General features: G+C 42.5%; 1 protein-coding gene across 1 annotated transcript in view; it reads left to right on the forward strand.

The window, feature by feature from the left end:
• LOC120959803 (zinc finger protein ush) overlaps positions 1 to 20,407 on the forward strand; it is a 135,060-nt gene that overhangs the window by 2,097 nt on the left and 112,556 nt on the right. The window lies entirely within an intron of this gene.

Genomic DNA, 20,407 nt, shown 5'->3' on the forward strand with positions numbered 1-20,407 from the left:
GTCAAGCACGATTAACTGGCACTGCCGCGGTACGCTGATCGGTCAAAAACTCACTTCAATGTTAAAAAATTTACGGCGGTGTGGCTTACGTGCTGCTGCGTGACGGCCACTCTTGGCATACCAGAAAATCCTGCCACCATCTTTGTCTGTGCTCATTATGTGTCGCTTGGTACAATCGTTATCAGCCAAGGGGAGCAGATAGTGAAGTAAGGAACTTCCACCAGCACACGTCATTTTATTTCTAGAACACACTTTCCGAAAAAAATGTCCGTGTTTGAGCGGGAAGCAACAATAAAACCGGCTTTAGCACAGACGGGATGATCCGGAAAGGAATGTTTGGGAGATTTTTTCTAGAAACATTTCGACCATTTTGGCAAACCGCTTTTTTTGTGGGACAAATCATTTCCTGATTGTAATTGTGCTAGGGGAGTGTTCGAGCTGTCACAAATTGCACAAAAACATGCCTGGCGTTTTGTTGTGGCCTTGAAGGTCGCTGAGAAAATGGTAATTGAAATGGGGCTATATTTTTGGAGGCCTTTTTTGTAGCAAAATATCTGATGGTAATGTTTGATTGTGTTTCATTCGAGTTCGAGGTGGTATGCTGCTGTTTTTGTTCATTGTTTTGCGGTTGGAAAATAAGGCAACGATCGCTTGTAACTTTAGTTTGTACAAGTTCATTCCTTTGCGAACAGTTAACCTTTGCGGTTGGTGAAATAAAAAAAAAAAATCATATTTTTATAAATCCTCTTTGGACTGCACCAAATAACGTTCAATCATTTATTGCCTTATCATTTATAAAATTTGTAATTTGAATAATAATATAAAAAAATTTGGTTCACACAAGATACCAGAAGTAATGAAAATCACTTGCTAAATACAAAGTATTGAAATAATGTTTGCACATGTAAATAAAATTTGATTCTAAAATTTAAAAAATGATCAAATATGGGAATAATCATCGATTTTATGCAAATTCGCCAAAAAACCTTAACACGAAATAAAAACATAAAACTATGAAGAAAACAAAATTCCTCTTTTCAAAAACGTTTTAAACTAATTTCAATTTGAAATTGGATTTTTTCTCCTGAATGTTCAGAAGGCATTCACTTCAATAAAACTGCATCTATCTTATGAATGATTGATAATGTTCAGATCCGTATGCATTCCCACTCCATCAATATGTAAGACAGAAGCTAGAAACATTAATATTCTCCCCTCTTTATTAAATCGATCGACAGTAGAAAAGCTGTGGGTGGTATCCGCTTCTGGACAGACTTCCGATCTCAACGATGATCGTCCGAGATCGATCGAGGTGCACCAATCTCCGTCTCGCATCGTGGTCCCCTGCGGGCTAATGAAGTTGTCGCCGCAATTAGTTGCCTTTTGGTTATTCCAGTCAAGCTGGCAGTGAACGTAGCTGGCGACCTCGTCGTCGAGGCACTGGCACTGGGAAGGAAGACGCAGAGTATGCAAATCAAAATGTACTTCCTCCAGAGACCCGCAGGCTAACCGAAACGGCTCACAAACACGCTCTAATTAACGCACGTTCCTTTGGCAGTGGAGGAGTCGCCTGTGGTCGCGTTTTCTTGGGTGCTCGTACGTTCTCGCCTGGTCTTACCTCCCGTGGCGCGTTCGTACGCTACCGAGCTCCGCACCAAGCTCGTCGGGGTGTTAGTTATGGCGAATGCGCAGCAATTAATTGCCGTCCTTCCTTCACTCCGCTTCACCGCGTCCTTCTGTGTAAGGTTCTTTTCGCCGTCGGTCACTCGTTAAAACGGCCAACCTGCAATAATATCAGGTGTAATTTATGAAAGCACCACCACTACCACTACCATCGCGAACCGGGGAGAGAGATAACAAGCAAAGTGGATAAAAAGCAGAGAAAGTATGATAATCAATGTGTGTGTACGAGCACGGTTTGTGACGGTTCAGCATGAAGGATGATTTGTAATGCTTTATTTTGTTTGGGGACTGTTGTTGTTGCTGGACGATGCTTTTGCTACTGTTTCGGTGGGTTATGAGCGGTATTAAGTCAGAAGGATATGATGTTTTGTTTGTGATTATGGTGCCGTCTCCTCTGCAGGGGGTTGTCGCAAGGACGGATGATTGTATGCAAGAATGTGATAGCCCTCGTAGCCTGACCAACCGCTGCGCCAAAGCGCGTCAAGGATAAGCTGGTAAAGGAATTCAGTACATGTTTTTTTTAAACAAGCTAAAAGGCATCGATATGCACATGCTGAGCTTGTTGTCAAACACAAATATGTCTTATTTGTGACCAAACAAATCTCTCTCCCTTCTTCGACACATCAAACCGAATCGTTATGCGAAACAGCAAACATGAAAACTCATCGTAGCCGGCATGCTTCATCAATCGTTTCGCTTCTTTGCTTCTGTATCGTTCGCAGCAGGAAACTCGATAGCGTTTGAAAGGATTCCTCCGGTTGTGGCGGGCTCGCTTTGAGCATCTACATTATCGAAGTTGCTCATAAATAACCGCCTAACACCTCGTCGATGACAGTGTCAATAATTTGATCACACCGGAGCGCTGCCGGGCATTAAAATGCAAGCGAACCGAAGCATCGAAGGAGGAAGATGGAAAAGATGGAGAATTAATGAGAACATTCCGCGTCCAAATATGAACCAAACGAAAAAGGAAACGTTTCAAAGCGCGTTTAGCAAAACGAGAACGTGAAACGAAGATGATCATTGATGAAAATGTAAAAAGTATATTAATAATACCATTAAACATCATTCTCGTTTTGTGCAGCAAGGGAAGAATCAATATTTTGAGGAGCCAATGGAGTGACGACAAAACGGGTCAGTTTAAAAAAGCATAACAACAAATTTAAATAACAAAATTGATTCCATTCCCCCTTCTGCCTTCATTTCTGCATTCGTTTCATCCGTGCTAAGCAGTGCTGGACTTTGAAGATCTCTTCTTTCCGCTCATGTTGCGTTGGAATGAGTGTTGATTTAATAACCCAAGGCGAGCTGCTGTCTTGTCAGCGGCGAATTAAAACCCACCAGCTACCACTTCTGTTCGGCCGCTGAGACGCTGTGAGAAGAGATCGATGAAGTGGAAATTGATCCACAACCATCAGTCCACGGAGGAACGGTGTGTGGGACGGTTTGAGAATTAGTTCGTTATTAAATGGCGTCGTGCTGTCATTTGTAGCTCCCTGTAGACTGTGGTAAACCCGTTCACAGGCTTCTGAGGGCTGCCTAAGGTATGTTTCTTGCGTTTCGTCACTTATGAGGGGAATGAGCGTTTGAACCATTATGAAAAAGAAGACAAATACTCAAAAAGCCCTTGGACTGAGGAAGAGGGAGACGAGTCAAACTGCCTCAATCAAACTGCGCGATCCTACTGAAACATCTGGCGTCTAGATCAGTGATCCGAGATCGTGTGTCCGTTTAATTTACTTTACGATCGCCATTCAACAAAGATGAAAGATGAATGGATTATCGAGCGCATGGTGACTAGATCCGAGGCCATTGGAACTAGCAAGGCTTCTTTTGGGGAAATACAGCCTCTTCCAACCGCTTTGATTACGGCAGATCAGCTCAGATTGGGCTTGATGAGTGCTAGAGGGTAGCAGTAGTAGCTACTGAATTGGATGAATACAGCTGAATAATTTCGATGAATCGTTAATGCGTTGGGAGGTTTCATGAGGAGTCTGCGGGCAAATGAGTGGTGATTGCCTTGGGAAATCAAATGATTCAACTAAAATAGAAGCTACCTTGATTGAAATCATCCCTGGCCGACTGTTTTTAGTAACTGAATTAGTGCGTCTTAATATATGAAATGTGATCCTTAACAAATTCAATGCGTTATTAACAGAAAGGCAAGGCTTTGAGATTTGTAATAATTCTGTGCGAAGTCTCAATCGATCCACCAACGATGATGTCCGTGTGATATGCCACTGTAACTCTCTCTCTCTCTCTCTCTTTTCTTCTCTCTCTCTCTTCTTCTCTCTCTCTCTCTTTCTTTTGAATCTCTCTTTCTCTCTTTTGCTCTCTTGCTGTAGTTCATTATTCCATTTTATTGAAAAAGCGCTCCCATACTTCCTTCGTTACTGCTCGTCTGCTCGCCTTAAAACAAGGCGCGTTCAAGGTGCATTCGGTCGAGACGGCTTCCGATTGTTATCATAATTAGAAAACACCTCGATCGAGAAACAAACCCCACAAAAAAACGGAACCGGTCCGGCCAAAATTCATCCGAAATCGCGTCGATCCATCGAGACGTGGGTCCAAGATCGTCGAGACGCGATTGCAACCATCGTCCTCTTGCCTTCCATCGACTCATGACGGGTTCGTGTCGTTCCTTCCACGCTATCGGCCACACTCTGGCCACACTGGTGACGAATGATGTCACTCTGGATGGCATGAGCTTTCCTGGTCGCTCGATCGTTCGATTTCGTCGGACGTCGCCGGTGTCCTCCGGTTTTCCAATATCTTTGCATCAGTGTGCCTACCTTTCCGTTTTTGCGGGCGTTTTACTTGTTCTCATTTATTCTACTTACCCCGAAACGACTTCATGGGACACGATTTTGGCGCGATCATCACGGATCGAAGTCATTCCGTGGTGGACCGTGGCTTTGGACGAAAAAGATGGAAAAGCTGAGATAGAGCAAACTTATGTTAATTATTTATTGTGTGCATTTTATGGTGACTGAGCTTCATGCGATGATGGTCAGCGACGACCTGGCCTACCGCATTTGTGTGTTCAATGAAAGTATACTTGAGTATAAATAAGTTAACACTTACTGTTAATGGAGCTCTTGTGACATGTCATGGAGGAAACAAACAAACATACTATTTCGTTTAAATGTGTGAAATAATACAAAACCGGAATCTGTATCAGTACAACTACATAGAAAACATTCATTAAGTTTCTGTTTGTAAGTTAATATTAAATAATTGGTCAAGAATGATAAGCATGTTGGCAGTCACTGCTAACATATCCGAGCCTTTAAACACCGAGGGCAATTCAAAACTTAATTCTCTACTGCTGTGATAATGATCGTGTAGCCACACCGTAGAGCCAGTTGAACATCGCCTTCACTCACTCGCGTCTTTTTTTCTAAACGATCAACGATCTTTGACTCAAACGATCAAGATAACTGCACACAACTGTGTCCTTGTCAGACGGACAGACAAATACACGAACCAACAAGACACAGTAGAACAAAAAACCCACTGCCAATCCACTGAACAAAGGCACACAAATATCACCACCAGTAGGATAGTTGGATAGTTGTTGAGATGATCTTTGGGAGTTGAAAGTGAGATTGAATCAACAACCGGCTTGGACACCACCGGGAGCAACAACATACGAATCTTCAAACGAAATCAAATACTGTAAGTCGATAGAAAATGGGGGAACAAGACTCACGAACGGGTTAATCATTTGTTCAAGTCAAGATCAATCTCTATGGCAGTGACGCAAGCGATCACCCGTCCTGAGCGAAAGATGTACATCGGTGATCGCGATCGTAAAAGAACTTCCGATGAATTGTAGGAGATGTGAGTGAGAGTGAGAGAGTGTTTTCAAAGCTGACACTGACAAAGCGACGACAAGGTCGTTCTAGCCCTTCCGAGACGTGTGAAAAGCGCTGACTACTACCGCTAGTGTGTTGTCTTTCTACCGGATGAGACATGTTGGTGCTCACAGGTGAAGACGTAGCGGTGCAAGTTGTTGTCAAACCGGTGCGACGTTTGTGTGCGAGGGGGACCAGTGAAGTTGTTTTACGTGTTACCAAGCGTAGCTGCCTGGAGCGGTCTATTTGTATCATAACATTTAGCGGGGAATGTGCAAGCTAAGCGTGTTGGTGTGTTCATGGCTGGGGAACGTCTGAATTGGCTGCTGGCCGTGTTGTTTGTGTCACTGGCAGTGTAGCGTAAAATAGAAGCTCGCGCGAAGGTCACATACAATCAGAGCATACGTTTACTTCATTACGTCTGCAATGATGTAAAAAGTAAATAGAAATTAACAGACACCTTTACTTCAAGTTTCAAGTACTAGTTACCTATACACTACAAATCAACTACGTATAAGATACCATAATTAATAAATACGGTATGATATAACCGATGAACAACATTCACTGTAAATAAAACAGTAAAAATATTCAGCATTTAAATGAGCTATCCTAACAAGACTCCTTTTGCCATCAAACCAAACTGTGATTCATTCAGTTTAAGTAATATCTTCTTCGCAGCTATGCTTTGTAAGTTCCGCATTTGAAGGCAAGATAACTCTGCTGCTCGAGTGAAAAAGTAAAAATAACTGGGAGAATAATAACACATGACTATATATGGCAACTAGCAACGCTTGTGGTCCACATATTCTCGATTGTGTTGGAGTGATTGGGGCGTTGAGTAACAACGCTGCAGTCGATGAGATGGATAACAAGCCACGAACGTGCTTCCTTGTCAAACGCGACCTCACTATGACGGCGTATTAACTTCTTCTCTCGTTTGATAAATAGTTTGTTTAGTCACTCGTCGCGTTATTGTGTTTACAAACACTGAGCAGCGTCTTTTGCGTTCAACATATTTTAACACTTGTTTGAATGAGGACAAAAATAGAATCTTGATTGCAGCGACCACTTCACAAGCTGACCGATCAAACGACCGATAAACGATTGAGCAAAGTAAAATAAAACAAACGCGTCGTTCAATCGAATCGAACGACGAAACATTCGTAGAGATAAAAGTAAAAGAAAAAAAAGTAAACAACTACACGAATCGGACGAAACGTTTGTATGTATGAATGTAGATCTTATCCCACGTGTTGGCTTCCGTGGAATGTCCAAATTTTGACACGTTCCTCTCACTCGCGCTGAAAGCGGCCGTGGTATGGGCGAGCGTTTGTTTCGTCTTTCAATTTTATTATTTTCATCTCCTAATCTGAGCTCGATCATCAGTCAACGAACGAGACCGACCTGTCAGAATTCGTAATAACCTGTAATAAACGAGTCTGTGTCGTGGGGTCCACTTACGAAGTGCCCAGCGTGGACGATCGGTGGTGGAGCGAGGCACAGGCTGAGACCGTTGTCGATGTTAATGCTGATTCAATCGATATTCAATTTTTCTTTCAGAGGACTCATTGTGCTGCTGTGCTTTTGAATCTGGTTTTTTGGTCGCAGAAGGTGATAGGATCTGAGACAGGTTTGTGGTGGTATTGGTGAAAAGGTGCTCGAATCCTTATCATGCTTCTAAAATCGGAGGAGTGTTGGAAGCTCACTTGAGCAGTTTTTATAAGGTATTCGAGCAGTTAAGAACAACGACCTCAATTTACTGGTCGTGTGATGGCGCCATGATCATCACTCGACTTGCAGCAAGTGCTTGTGACAAGAGGTTCTCCGCTGAGCCCGAGTAATGCATCAACGACGTCAAATATCGATAGAGCGTTGTGGTGTCTGGTTAATTTCAGATTCGATCGAAAGGCAAGATAAGCTTAGCTCGAGACATCGAGTGGCTTGTGGAAAATGATCTGTTCTCGGCGATGTTCTTCGTCGGGGAAATTAACTCATCTGCTCTTTTAGTAGCGATAACTGCAAAACGATCGAACGATCAACGAACGATTGCTTATCGGAAGTTGGTATGGTGTTTGTTGCTGGACAGCGTGATCTGCTTTCAAATAATTCATGAATAATCATTGCTTTTTCTTTCAGGTTTGAAAATGGTATGGTTTTGCCTACCAAATACGATGTTGTGCCGTTTTATAATCTAGACGGTTGAGAATTGCTTCGAAGGGTGTTGAGGCTGATTAAAAACAGACATAAAGTGCTCGAAACGATCATGCATGGAAACACAAATCCATTTCATCTGTGTTCCGATAAGCAATGAAGATGATCATCTTTCATATGGGGCGTTAGCTGTCGATGATGGAATGTCAGAACCATTGAACTTGGATGATAACACTCGGCGGCAATTGTAGGCCGCTACACAGCAAGAGAAAACAGGCATATCAGCTCAGGGAGGAAGGAATGGCAGCAACTTATTTGTTTAAAAAATGGGGTGTATTGATCGCTTACAAATTTTCGTGTCGATATGCGAGGATGATAATGTACAGTGAACATGAAATATTCTTTGAAGCAGTGTGAATGCAGTCGATGGTACAATACATATTGAAAATACGGTAGTGTTTCAGACAAAAACAGAAGCATGATAGGGTCTTCATTAAATGCGAGAATGTGGTCATAAAACTATGTGTACCATCTTCCAACTACCATCGAGATCATTGACATCTTCCCTATCAGCTGATGCCCCTTTATAAAGCGTTTTTTCTTGTTGTTGACTTTGAATTTCCGTTCAACCCTCTGAAAGGAAAGAGATTAGTTTTTTAATTTTCATTCACTGTTGCATGACAAAGTTAATCTACAAAACATCCGACTGATCTGAAGGATGGTGATTTCCTATTTTAATTTTTCAACACTTATGAACACGTACGATGGCATTTGAAAGTATTAAAACGAATATGAAGTAAAGTACAGTTAGGTTTAATGTGTTTGAATCACTTGTAGCGCATGCTTCGCAGACACTTATCAATCAATGTTTTTCTTTTCTTTCCATTTTTCTATGTTTAAAAGCTATAATGAAAAAGTACAATCGTCTGGAGGTTACAAGCCGTAGACACTTTAAAGACAAAGACACATTATTTGAAGTGTGCCAAACTTGACATGCATCGCAAACATTTACGGAGCAAAACATGGCCAATAATATGAAGAAATCAATTAATCTGTTTTCCTCCAATGCCTCTACACGAATTGAAGAATCCAGAGGACTCCTTATCATCAATGCGTTTGACAACAGATTGTGTTATTGTTCTGATCAGTGGGCGTTTTTTCAGCGATTGAGCCCTTGGTTTGACATGCACAGTAAACGAACGATTGGATGCAAAAGTAATCTACTATCGAAATGCGTTTCAAAACCAACGCAATTCTGTTCGAAGTTCAATTTCAAGATGGAACGATGCTCAAAAGAAATGTCTGTGCTCAAGACACAACCACATCAAATGTCAAGGTATCGCGAAGTAATCTGGTGAATGGCATTCGGCCAGATGGAATGTTTTATTTTTCATTCCCAGTCGTTGTGAGTAGCTTTTCTGGGTCGAAGTTTGTTATCTCGTCTAAGTTTCGCTAGCTTGGATGCTCAAGAAACGAATAGACGATACAGGAGGGCGGCTATCGGCTTTAGAGAAGTCGTTGAACGATAAGCCAAAATTTCAAGAAGTAAATCCAGACGCGTACGATGCTCCTCAAGGAAAAGGCAGAGGACATGAGAATACAAAAACAATCTACCCCTCCCCAATGAATGGGGAACCGATCCAAATCGCACGTTGGCGCAAGTTCCGAAGAATAACAATGAAAAAAACGACCACATCGACATTGGCGTCCGCACAAACACGTCAGCTCGCTCATGCCGCATAGATCCGCGCCACAGATAGATCCATCCAATGTTATCAAATCATAATTTTGCTTATGGCCCGATATTTTGGCTCCTTTAACGATGCCGCCGTTTGGTGTCCAACGCTGGTTCTTATTGTTTTTTCCACCTTCCACGACACCAGCGAGAGAGAAAGAGGAAACTTGTCTAATTTACATTTTTATGAAACAATGCTTCTCCACAGAGGGAGGAATTCCGGGCTGCGTCGGATGTTGTTAGAGGGCTCTCTGTACTCTTGCCGACGTACCGATGTGGCGTTGTTTCCGGTCAGAATGCAAAGCGCACGAGCTGATGGTTTCGTACAACTTTTGCATTATGCCAGACACACAAAAGCAACAGGGGACGGCCGAGTGAGAGATTAAATAAAACTATAACGATAAAGGGATGGAGGGAATGGTCCCGCCGATAGGTGTATCTGTGACCATTAAGCATGTAGAAAACTTTGGCCAAATGCTTCTGCCCCCGTCCCTCAAAAGCTCGCAACACTTATCGGCTATTGATATCTACTTATTTATCATATTTATATTTCTTTTCGTTCCACGACGGGACGTGCCCACCTTGGGTGTCTGTTTTTGGAGGTTTCGGCATTCGGTGTGCCTTTGCCGCTTATCTTGGAGTGTTTTTGGGTGACTGAGGGGAGCGAGTGTATCGGAGGGAGCGTAGATGTTGGGGTCTGTTTTGCTTTGTTCCCGTCCGCCAGAGCCCGGGGAGTAGTAGGAAGGTTTGGCAGTAAGCAACAGATAGGTTTTCATTGGCAAAAGACATCAGATAGATTTGGAGATGGTTCTACTTTTGCGTCTGTTTGACTTACACAATTATCCTGGCATTCCAAACAAATAACAAAGAAGAGCAAAAAGAAATCTGAGGAAAAGTTTAGTTATATTTGTGCATGTTATTTCATACCCTTTTAGCAATATTTCTAAAATAGATTTAAACATTTACAGCTTACAACACACCATATAAATTTTTGGAATCCTCTGTTTGTGTTCTTTTTTCAACACGCATAAATTGATTCCACATTACCACCACCTTCGAGCGTGGTCTCTTTCCACCGTATAATCCCATCTGCTATCTCATCTCACAGAACGGCAGCGGCCGAAAACCACACAGCCAAACCAGCATCTCTCTCGGCGACTGGCGGGAAAGATAAGCAAAGCTTTTAAGAGACATTACACTCCACTCGATCTCCCATCGTGCCGCCGCCTTTGACCAGATAGGTGACCGGATTTAAGGCCAGATACGCCAGAATGCCGAAAGAGAGATGGAAGCGTAGATTTTGTACGTTAATTGATTAATTATCGATACCTGATTCCAATGCGAATGAAGGGAGGATAAGAGAGAAAGAGAAAGAGTTTCTGTTCCAACATGGCCTAACTCTTCCAATCGAGGCGCCTTGTATCCCAGCATTTGGCTTGGAATGCACTACGCACGCACGAGCACACACGTACATACCAAGGTCAACCAATTTGTTCGACGAAAGTGCAACCTTCAAGGCAAACAGTGTCGGCTTCCTTCCGTTCCAGCTGTCTCGTCCGTTCCAAGTTGCCTGATTGTGGCGGGGTGCGTTTTATGTTAATTGATGTTATTTTTCATGCCGATAAGACGCCGCGTACTAATCTCATGATCGCAACTCACTGTACGATGGAAGGTTCGCAAAGGGAGGGAAGGTCACTGTGATCCGGGAGGTAGAAGGAATGATCACTTCTCTAGAAGAAACAGGCATCGATATATCTTACTCCCGCAGGCCGACCGACACATGGGAGTAAAAACGTATGCACTCGATTATCGCATTTGTGTTTTATTCAATTTATACTTCTGGCATGGTGTTGGTTCGATCGCTCAGCCTCTAAGTCAGCTGACGTCTTTTGTAGTGGTACGTATGGGTGATCATGTTGGTAGTAGTGGTGGTCCTCTGGTACATTGACACCCCCAGATTGAGTTAATCCACCCCTTTCCTGAGCATTGCAATCCAACACTCAGCCTGAGTTTGAATCAGCCAGGGGCATCTGGCATAGATGGTTGTCTAAAGAGAGCAGCTGTCTATGTGTGTTCCTTTCGCACTAGTCTCTGAACTCGAGATCGAATAGTCGGGTGTAATCGGGTGGACGATCATAAAAAATGCTTCTAAACCGAATGCTTTTTAGATAAACTGTTTGAGAGTGTATTTGTGAGAAGTCCTTGGGCGGATGGTTTGTTCGGTTTGCTTGCGACACGTCATTCGAGTCAAGTGCCCACGTGATCCGTATCAGCATTTGGCGGATTCAAAGCTATGAATGAACGACATGGCAGAACAATTTGTGTAACTTTTGCGTGTGTTTCAACTTCAAGCATAAATAAGAAACTAATGAAATGGTCCAAAAAATTTACAGTCTTTTTGATATTCAAATATTAATCTTTTCTATTTGCTATCGAATAATTACCGTTCGTTCTCATTCTATCAGAAACCTTTCTCAGGAACTTTTCTTTCCTTGGAACAGAATTCCAATTGATGGGAGAGGTCAGAACGAGGAAGCTTATTTGCAGATTAATTCGAACAGGCGGAAACTTTTGCCTTCGTTTCCCATCGCCCACTGTCGCCTTGTGGTCGTTAGAGATTCCCGCTTCACTATCCTTATCTGCGAGAGGAAAAAGTGGAAACTCTTTTCCGTTTCGTTTTGGTTTTGCTTTAGCGATCAATCAGTAGGACTCGGTGAGGTTTTTTTCCCTCTACACTCTGACCAGAGCATTTCCCATTGAATCTTCGCAAGAGTTTTCTTTTATCTACTTTCGGGATGCATTTTTTGTTGGACTTTTCAATCCTTGGCTTCCAGGCTTGTGGTTTGAGCTGGATTCGTCCTGAGTGCAATTTATGTCTGGGAGATGCTGCGGTTATCGTGCCACCCGATGCGGTTTGTCTTAGTGTTTGATGGACAAATTAGCTTTCGCTTGGTAATGGCACACCCCGTTGGCAATGAAAGTGTTGGGATAAAGAATCTGCTAGCCGGAAGGGGCGAAGGATACACTGCTGGGGAAAGAAAAAGTGTTCAACAAGGACCACCGGGCACAAGTTGAATGAATTTGCTTTTGACAAATTAACTTCGTAATCACTTTTGAGATGGAAGGAAAGAAATCTAGCAATTTTTCATTCGGTTACAATCTTCCGTTGCGTGAGGAGACGGTCAGACATATCATGTTCTGTGTCAGAGGAATAATGTTTGATTTATTTCTATTTTTATATTACTCAGTCCAACCCAAAACAGCTTCACTCCAAAATAAAGCCATTGAAACACGTTTGGAATCTATGTTTATAGCAAAACATGATAAAAGCGTCCAAGGGATCATCATCACAGTCTCGTTATCATCATCATCGTTACCGTACCGGCATTTGTAAGTGAGCGTTAGACGGACGGAAGTACGTGCACTTGTTGCGATCTCGGCCAAAGCACGTACTCCTCAAGACGAAATGCGATAACAGCGCATGGCGAAACAGAGAAGACGACAGAGAATTGAAGGGAGTAGAATTACTCCAACACCATCGTGACCTACCTCTTTGAGATGGGCAAGTTGTATGTTTGTTTGGGTTTTAAAGCGATTGCAAGGAAGTCAGCAAAAAGTGTATTTCGTTCCAGTTTCTAATCAGCTTGAGGGCGCTTAGTTACAGTTTGACAAAAAATCATCATATCAAAATAATTATTTGGCTGCATGATGACGATTGTCCGACCACCAGTTGACTGTAATCAACCCATTCTGGAACATTTGGAATAATGCACATTCTGGAATAATTTGGCATAGTCAATTCTTACATCGATGCGATTCGTCAGAAGAACCAACCAAGATGTGGCTACTTATGCTATCATCTGATCTTGATCGGTCTCTGTGACGATGTGATCGCTGGTCTGTTGGTTAGTAATGTGACCGCTAAACGTTTGTTTACATCAAAGCCGGATGATTCACAAGAAATGTCTGGAAGTATTGTCTAATCTTGAGTTGAAAAAAAAGGCAAGCATTAATTAGTTGCTAAAAGATTGCAAAATCGGCAACATTCAGCTTTTGTGTGCACGAGTTTGTGCCAATCAACTTGTTTTCAAATAAAGATTTGACTCGTTGGATGTCTAATTTTCTTTTTGTTTGTTTGACCTCTAATCGAAAACTCTTTAAAATACGTTTTGAAAGGTCTTCATCGTAATCCTTTCAAAAAGCAAGTTTCAAAGTGTTTGGAATGTATATTAAAATGTTTATTGCTTTTTAGCGGCTTTTGTCATTGGCGCATCATGCCGAAAAAAACGACTATAATTCATCGTCCGATTTATCAAATCGTTGTCTCATTTATATTAATATGGATAACGTGATAGCGCTGAGTGCTATTGTCCCGGCCAGCTATCGGACAGAGTCGCGGGATGGAGCGAACAAAAAGCCGTCCCGACGTCGGGTGTCTGAAAGGCAGCGAGACTTGGGTATCAAAACTGGTCTTGACCGGAGGCGTTTCTGTGGCGCCTGCAACGAGTCCCTTCACTGTGCTCAATCTTTGGACAAAAAGTCCCTTTGCGCGCGACTCCGTGGAAGGCTTGAGGGAGTAGGAGCGTTCCGGTGAGATAAAGTTTTCCAGATTAACCTACGGAGAGTGCAGCTCGTGCGATAAGACGGTAAAAAGCAGTCCTCACTGTCTGGGGACGCTCCGATGCATGACGTCGACACGCAAGGTGATACTGGGAGGCGCCCTGAGCGAGACCAGAGGGTGATTTGTACGGAAAGGAATGCACCAAGACATCAACGACGAAGCAGGTAGCAAGTGAGACGAGGAAAGGGAATATTCGACTGTACAGCATACAATGTTTGATATTCAAGCATCTATAATTTACCAAATTTTGTTAATTGTTTGATGTTTGAGTGTTATTTGTATGTTTCTTAGTAACTACCGATTAACATTAAATCCTTCAGAGGATTCTACAAAAATGCTTCAACCTTATCCACCCGATAACTCGTGAATGCAACGGAAAGGGCAGCTCGCTGAATGCACCAAACAAGGAAGAAGGTTCTCTCTTCTCCACTGGCGCCAAAGTGTCGAAGATGAGCCGTCGCACAGGATAAGACGCCAACAGCTCTGCCCTCGATCAACCGATCGTTCCCGTCACTCTTCTTTGGCCCATACAAGTCGCTTCGCTAAGATAAGCAGCCTCTCGGCTTTTGGGGCTCTTTTAACGCGCCAACACACTGCACTGCGGTGGTAATAATAATATCAAATTGCAATAAATTTGCTACAGCTTGTTTCCAGTTGCAGTTTTTTACATCTTTTCGAACGCCATCCATTCGGTTTGTACCAAAGAGAATGCTTGCAGCCAAATCGAACACCCAACCTCGAGGCGCGCGCGCGATGGCACGAAATTCGGCAACGGGCTGTGAGCTTTCTTTGCCTGCAGTTGGTGTTGCATCGTAACGGGAAAGACATTGCACCATCTTTATCTATGGAAAGGGGCGGAGACGAGACAGACTGGAATGCAGGGAAGGGGGATTCTAGAGATAGCGACACGTCGACGTCTTGGCGCTCTACTCGTGGCAGGATGTAGCGGGATGCTTCGATGGGAGTCGCTGTGTTGCCTTGCGGGACAGCTCCATTCTCAGAATCGGTCCATTTTCCAACGCGATAGTCTTATCCTGAATGCTCCATCCTCGTGCTTGATATGGGTCGAAGGAAAGAGGAATTCGACGAGGAGAAGGAGAGAACGACGAGGTCTCGAGCATCCCCAAACGACACTATCAAGGAAGTAAGCAGTTTCTCTTAGCACGGTATCGTTGATGCCGTTGTTGTTGGCCGTTATGTGCTACGGAGTCCTTGGAGCTCTACGAGCCAGGGAGGGCTCTGAATCAACGTCCTATCGCTTTATTTTCACTCGTCTTGGTAGTAAGGTTTCTTATCCTTTATTTTCCCGCGAGTCCACCATCCTGAATCCTTTTCTCTTTTTCCGAAAGTAAACCGTATGCAAAATACAAGTAAAGAATTCTACTGCACGATCAATACAACATCTCTCTCTCTCTCTCTCTCTCTCTCTCTCTCTCTCTCTCTCTCTCTCTCTCTCTTTCTCTCAGCACAAAGATAAGACATAAAGAAAATCCTTTAGCTTGTGTTATCGCTACATGCACATTCGTATATCTCAAGCAATTTCTCGTGAGGAAAAGACATTTCTTACGGCTTGTGTTATGCAGCGATAGCGTTAGAAGGATTGTGTTTTATTGAATTAGTGTAATAGCCCATAGTATGACACAACTTTTCTCACTTTCACATAGGAACGAACACAATCCGTCAGAAAAGCCATGACCATGGTGGTTCTCTCCATTTGCATTGTTGATATGGGCTGACAAGCGGTAGAGTTCCACCTCCAGACGTGTGTGCTGCTTGACTAGAAATGTGTCTTGAGAGCATGTTCTGCTTCATTCCAACAATCATTTAGCCACGATACACGATTTCTATCGTCAAACGACTAGTTTTGTTGGAGTTTCGAAGATATGAGGAGCAAAGGAATAAGATGTGTCCGTCGGTCAGGGTGTTGGTGAATCGATTGAGGTAATAGCAAGGTGGAAGGAAAATGAAGCTCTCTCGATACAGTATTGTCCTTGTGAATAGTCCTACAGCAGTCAAGAGCTGTTGTTTCAGGCTTGCTTCGAGTTGTGTCGCTCATCTCCGGGAATGTATTCCTTCTCCATTTGACTCTTTCTCTGATTGCTATCACATTCACAAACACACAATCTGCTGACGGTTGTACATTTGCTTTTACGAGATATTGTACCACAAGCTCATTTGCTCTCACCATCCTCGGAAAGTACCTCTTTCACCAACACCACGTTTTGGCTAGAGCTGAAACAATAGTCCTCACACATCAAGATGGCTCCAAATGCTGCGGTTGTTGCTTCTGGTTGCATAAAGCCACTCAACGGCATACTAAAGCGTAATGAGACATGGTGGTGTGATCGTTTTTGGCATTGCTTCAATAGTTTTATTATATCGGCTGTTGAGTTTGGAGGTTAAGAAAACGTTGTAATAGGATGCCAAAGATGTGGAAAATGGCGTTTGGCGCGGTGTACTGAAGATGTAGAACGGTGTAATGCACTTGTAGGATGTGGTTTGATGTGTGGTAATAATACCCATGGATGGAAATAACTGTCAGTTAGAAGTGAAAGTTTGATAATGGAATAGGTGGTCTCTTGAATATTGCCTCTTTTCAATGTATGTCGTCTAGTCTTTATCCATTCCTGCTTAGCATGTGTCAAAAGAAATAAAATCATATCAAAAGCGTCTCCACGGTCAATCAAAATTCATTCATTGGCTTACTGTACACCCAGTTACAGAAAACCAGACTGTATATAACCAATCTCAGAATAATCCTTTGCATCAGAATAGGCATGCATCATTGAACTGTTCGTAGAAGATGGATGCTTTCTCTGCATGTTTATCTATAATGAAATCTTATCGTTGGCTGGACGCCATTTCCTTCCACTAATCCCTCTCGTCCGTTGAGCAGTTTTTCATTTGTTGGCAACAAAACTCTTTGTTTATGTCTTTTTGAACATTCAGCGCCATTGTGGTCGTTGTATGTCCGATTTTATGATTGTATGTAAGCGTATGGTTAGCCATTTGGTTATCTTGTGTGTCATGAAGCCAATCGTTCTTATTATGTTATGTATTTTTTGGTTCGAATGGAATACCGAATCTTCGCTCTGACTTATCCATAGGATTGCCTTTTAGTTTGACATGTTTCTTAGATACTTAAAAATCTCGTTTAGCATGTGCATTAATCCTATTCCGTTTAAATTTAAGTGTCGCTCTTAGTGTGTTGTTTGATTTCAGTTTACTTATCATCACCACATCACAAATATCTCTTGAATTGCTAAAGCCTTTAAGCTCAGTATTCGCACAAGATTCAGCTTGAAACTGAAACTCAATCCATCTCCGCGGAAAACGAGAAGGCAAGAGCGGCGTCAATCAGATGGAGATGCTACCGTTTTGATTTCGCCACGCGAATACACGACAAGTGATCGATCATTTTGACATTTGACACGCCAATCGTCTGCTTTGAAGCCGTACGCGTGTTTGTTTTGTTGGTTGAGATGATGTTGATGTTGTTAGTAGCGTAGCTCATCAGCGAGAGATTATCAGTAGGCAGCATGGTTGTCAAAGGGTGAACGAAACGTATGCAAAGGGATTACCAATGGCTGGAAATATGGGGTCGATGAAACATGGGCAACATGACGAGATAGGAGAAAGTTCTTAATGATGTCGTTGGAATGTTTTTCTATGTATTTAAAAGCGATTTTTGAATATCTTTTCTGGCTGCAGCATATTAAAATTATGAAATAAAATAACTTTCAAGCTAATCGAATATTTGTCTGTTCTACTTCTAGGTAAGTCACCAAACTATTGCCAAACTCCAGTAGTAACAGTAAGTCACAATCGATATCAGATACTATAAATCATCCGATACCCAACGGCCACAAAATCTGATTGATTGCGACTAACGCTTATCATCGCTCATGAGCAGAGTCAATGTATGATTCGAGTAATATTCGGAATGCTTATCGCGTGTTCACTGTGTGATTCGCTATTGTAGAAACGTTTGTACGGGTGTGCTTAAACGATTATTGATTATCGGCGCCGGACAGGATGATTCACATTTTGATGAAGCCATGGAATGACTGGTGGAACGGTTCAATTTATCTACCAATAAATGGTTAATGCTGCTCAATCAATGGTGGCGCTATGTGAAACGCGGAAGGATTGTGTGATAAAATGACAAAAGCTTTGTGAAAGTTAATCGGAATCGTAATCTGTTATGGGAGGAAGGATATTCTCTTATCAGACGTGAATAATGATACTTTTTCATTATCAGGCCGCGCTTCTAACATTTTGTTTCTGCGTGATAAATGCAATCGTATCGATTAATGAAATCCATAAAATTCATATGTCATGCAAAATACCAGAGATAACAAACCAAAGAAAGTCAAGCAAGCAGAAATGTAAATATTGATGGTCTGTTTATTTCGTGCTGGGATCCGTATCGGCACCCGGCGTTGTGTGTTACACTTTCCATCTTCGGTAGTTGCCTGAAGTGTTTATGTTTGGCCTGAAGCACGTGCTTCGTAATGCGAATGGGCGCTATAAAGAACGTAGGGTCGGTTTACGACGTTCGACGCTGATTTGAAGTGAAAGTTATTGATATAATATTGATATTTTCCGTTTTATGACTGGCCTGAAGCTCAACCGGTATAGAGAAGCGGACAAGCACGCGACTCGATGGAATGCAGCGGGACCATATTGATTACGGCTTCTGATAAGGTGCAGTGTGTGGCTTACAGATTGTTTGATTGGAGTGAATTATAGGAGGTGTGTTTTTTTATGTCATTTACTTTGTCATTTTAAACATTCAAGTTTATAAAGCGTAGTAATATGTAGATTGTATACTTATGAAAATTGAATTGAAGCAACAAATGCACCATAGTAAGCTTTCCTTGTCTACAAATGAATAAAATGTTCAGAGTTATTTGCCCTTTGACTAGGCATTCTACTGATTTGATCGCTGCATCGAAATCAATGTGCAATAACAACCCAACACCGAATTCCGTTTTGTTCGCTGTCAATTTCGCACAACTTGTGCCGCTGTTGTTGCAGCTGTTGCTCCTTTCGCTTCCACTACCCCGAAGCGTGTGAGATCCTATCTCGATCGTTACGACAACACAACGAAGGCAGTGGGCATCGTTTGGTTAAGTCGTCGCACTACTACACCGACGAAAAGACACAACAAGCGAATGCAGTGACATTTCCAAAAACAAGTCCCTCCCGTGCCAACCTTCGTTCGATGAGGTCCCCGTTGCTACGGAACTTTTAGATTCATTGCACCGATTTGGAGTTGGTGAAGTTTTTCATTCATGTGCAGTATGGGCTCATGGTTTGGTTGGTGCAAACGAGGATCGCCATAGACGGTGGTAATAATCGATGAGTATCGGAGCTTTGCTGGCCAATCGCTTCCCTGTGGCGAGAATCAAAAGCCCCATTAGAGCGTTTGGCGACACAAACGGCAGTTTGAACTTTTCTGGAATGTTTGAATCGTTGTTCTACGATGGGGTTTATTAGAGAAGGAATGCAGAAATTAATGGTTGAATTTGTGTTGCCACTTTTGACAAAAGAAAATAGTGGTGTTAAACAATGTAATCGACTTCCTGCAAAACAAACCAAACATTGATTTTTTTGTAGAAAAGTATGCGCAACAATATAGAAATGTTTCAATTTGCCCAATTTTCCGTTACCATCAAGTCGTTAACCAAGATAGTGTGACACACAACCACCAAACAATTTATTTCTACATCCCCAGTAACTTACAACTGGTGATAAATTGAACCATTTCAACCCTGTCTAGTTGTTCTGGAATGCAGACAGGTGTTTTCCGTCATTTCTTCCCCGTTTACTTATTCAAATGCCTCAAAACGAACAGTTGTTCAGTGAACAACCCTCGCAACAAGCCCGGAAAAGATCGTTACGTTCTTCTACACCCCTTACCATAGATTTCTTCGTTCACTCGTTCTGTTCCAAAATGACACAAACGAAAGCAACTCCACTGCAGCACCCACCACCATCACCATCCATCGACTACCAGGGCTCGTTATCGGCTAATTTTGATCTTTTATGGTACAAATTCTTGATTGAAATTTCGTGATAATTACAACATTGTTTGCCTAAGACACTGGAATACTCTTGAGTCTGTGTCGGTTTGCTGGCTAGAATGGTTCTTTCTGCTGGAGGTTCGACATCGTTTTTTGGGAAGCTCTGTCATCGTCTTCCGAAAACCGTTTCCGCCCGGTGATGAAGTAGTTCGGGGTGGTGTCGACCAAGCATGGAGAACCAGAAACCAAGGGAAAACCAGCAAACTAAACGATGGCAGTGAGATTTCGGAGCGCAAAGGACGCTTTTCCGGCATGGTAGGAGTCGTTA

This window comes from Anopheles coluzzii, chromosome 3, assembly GCF_943734685.1.
Source record: "Anopheles coluzzii chromosome 3, AcolN3, whole genome shotgun sequence".
NCBI lineage: Eukaryota > Metazoa > Arthropoda > Insecta > Diptera > Culicidae > Anopheles > Anopheles coluzzii.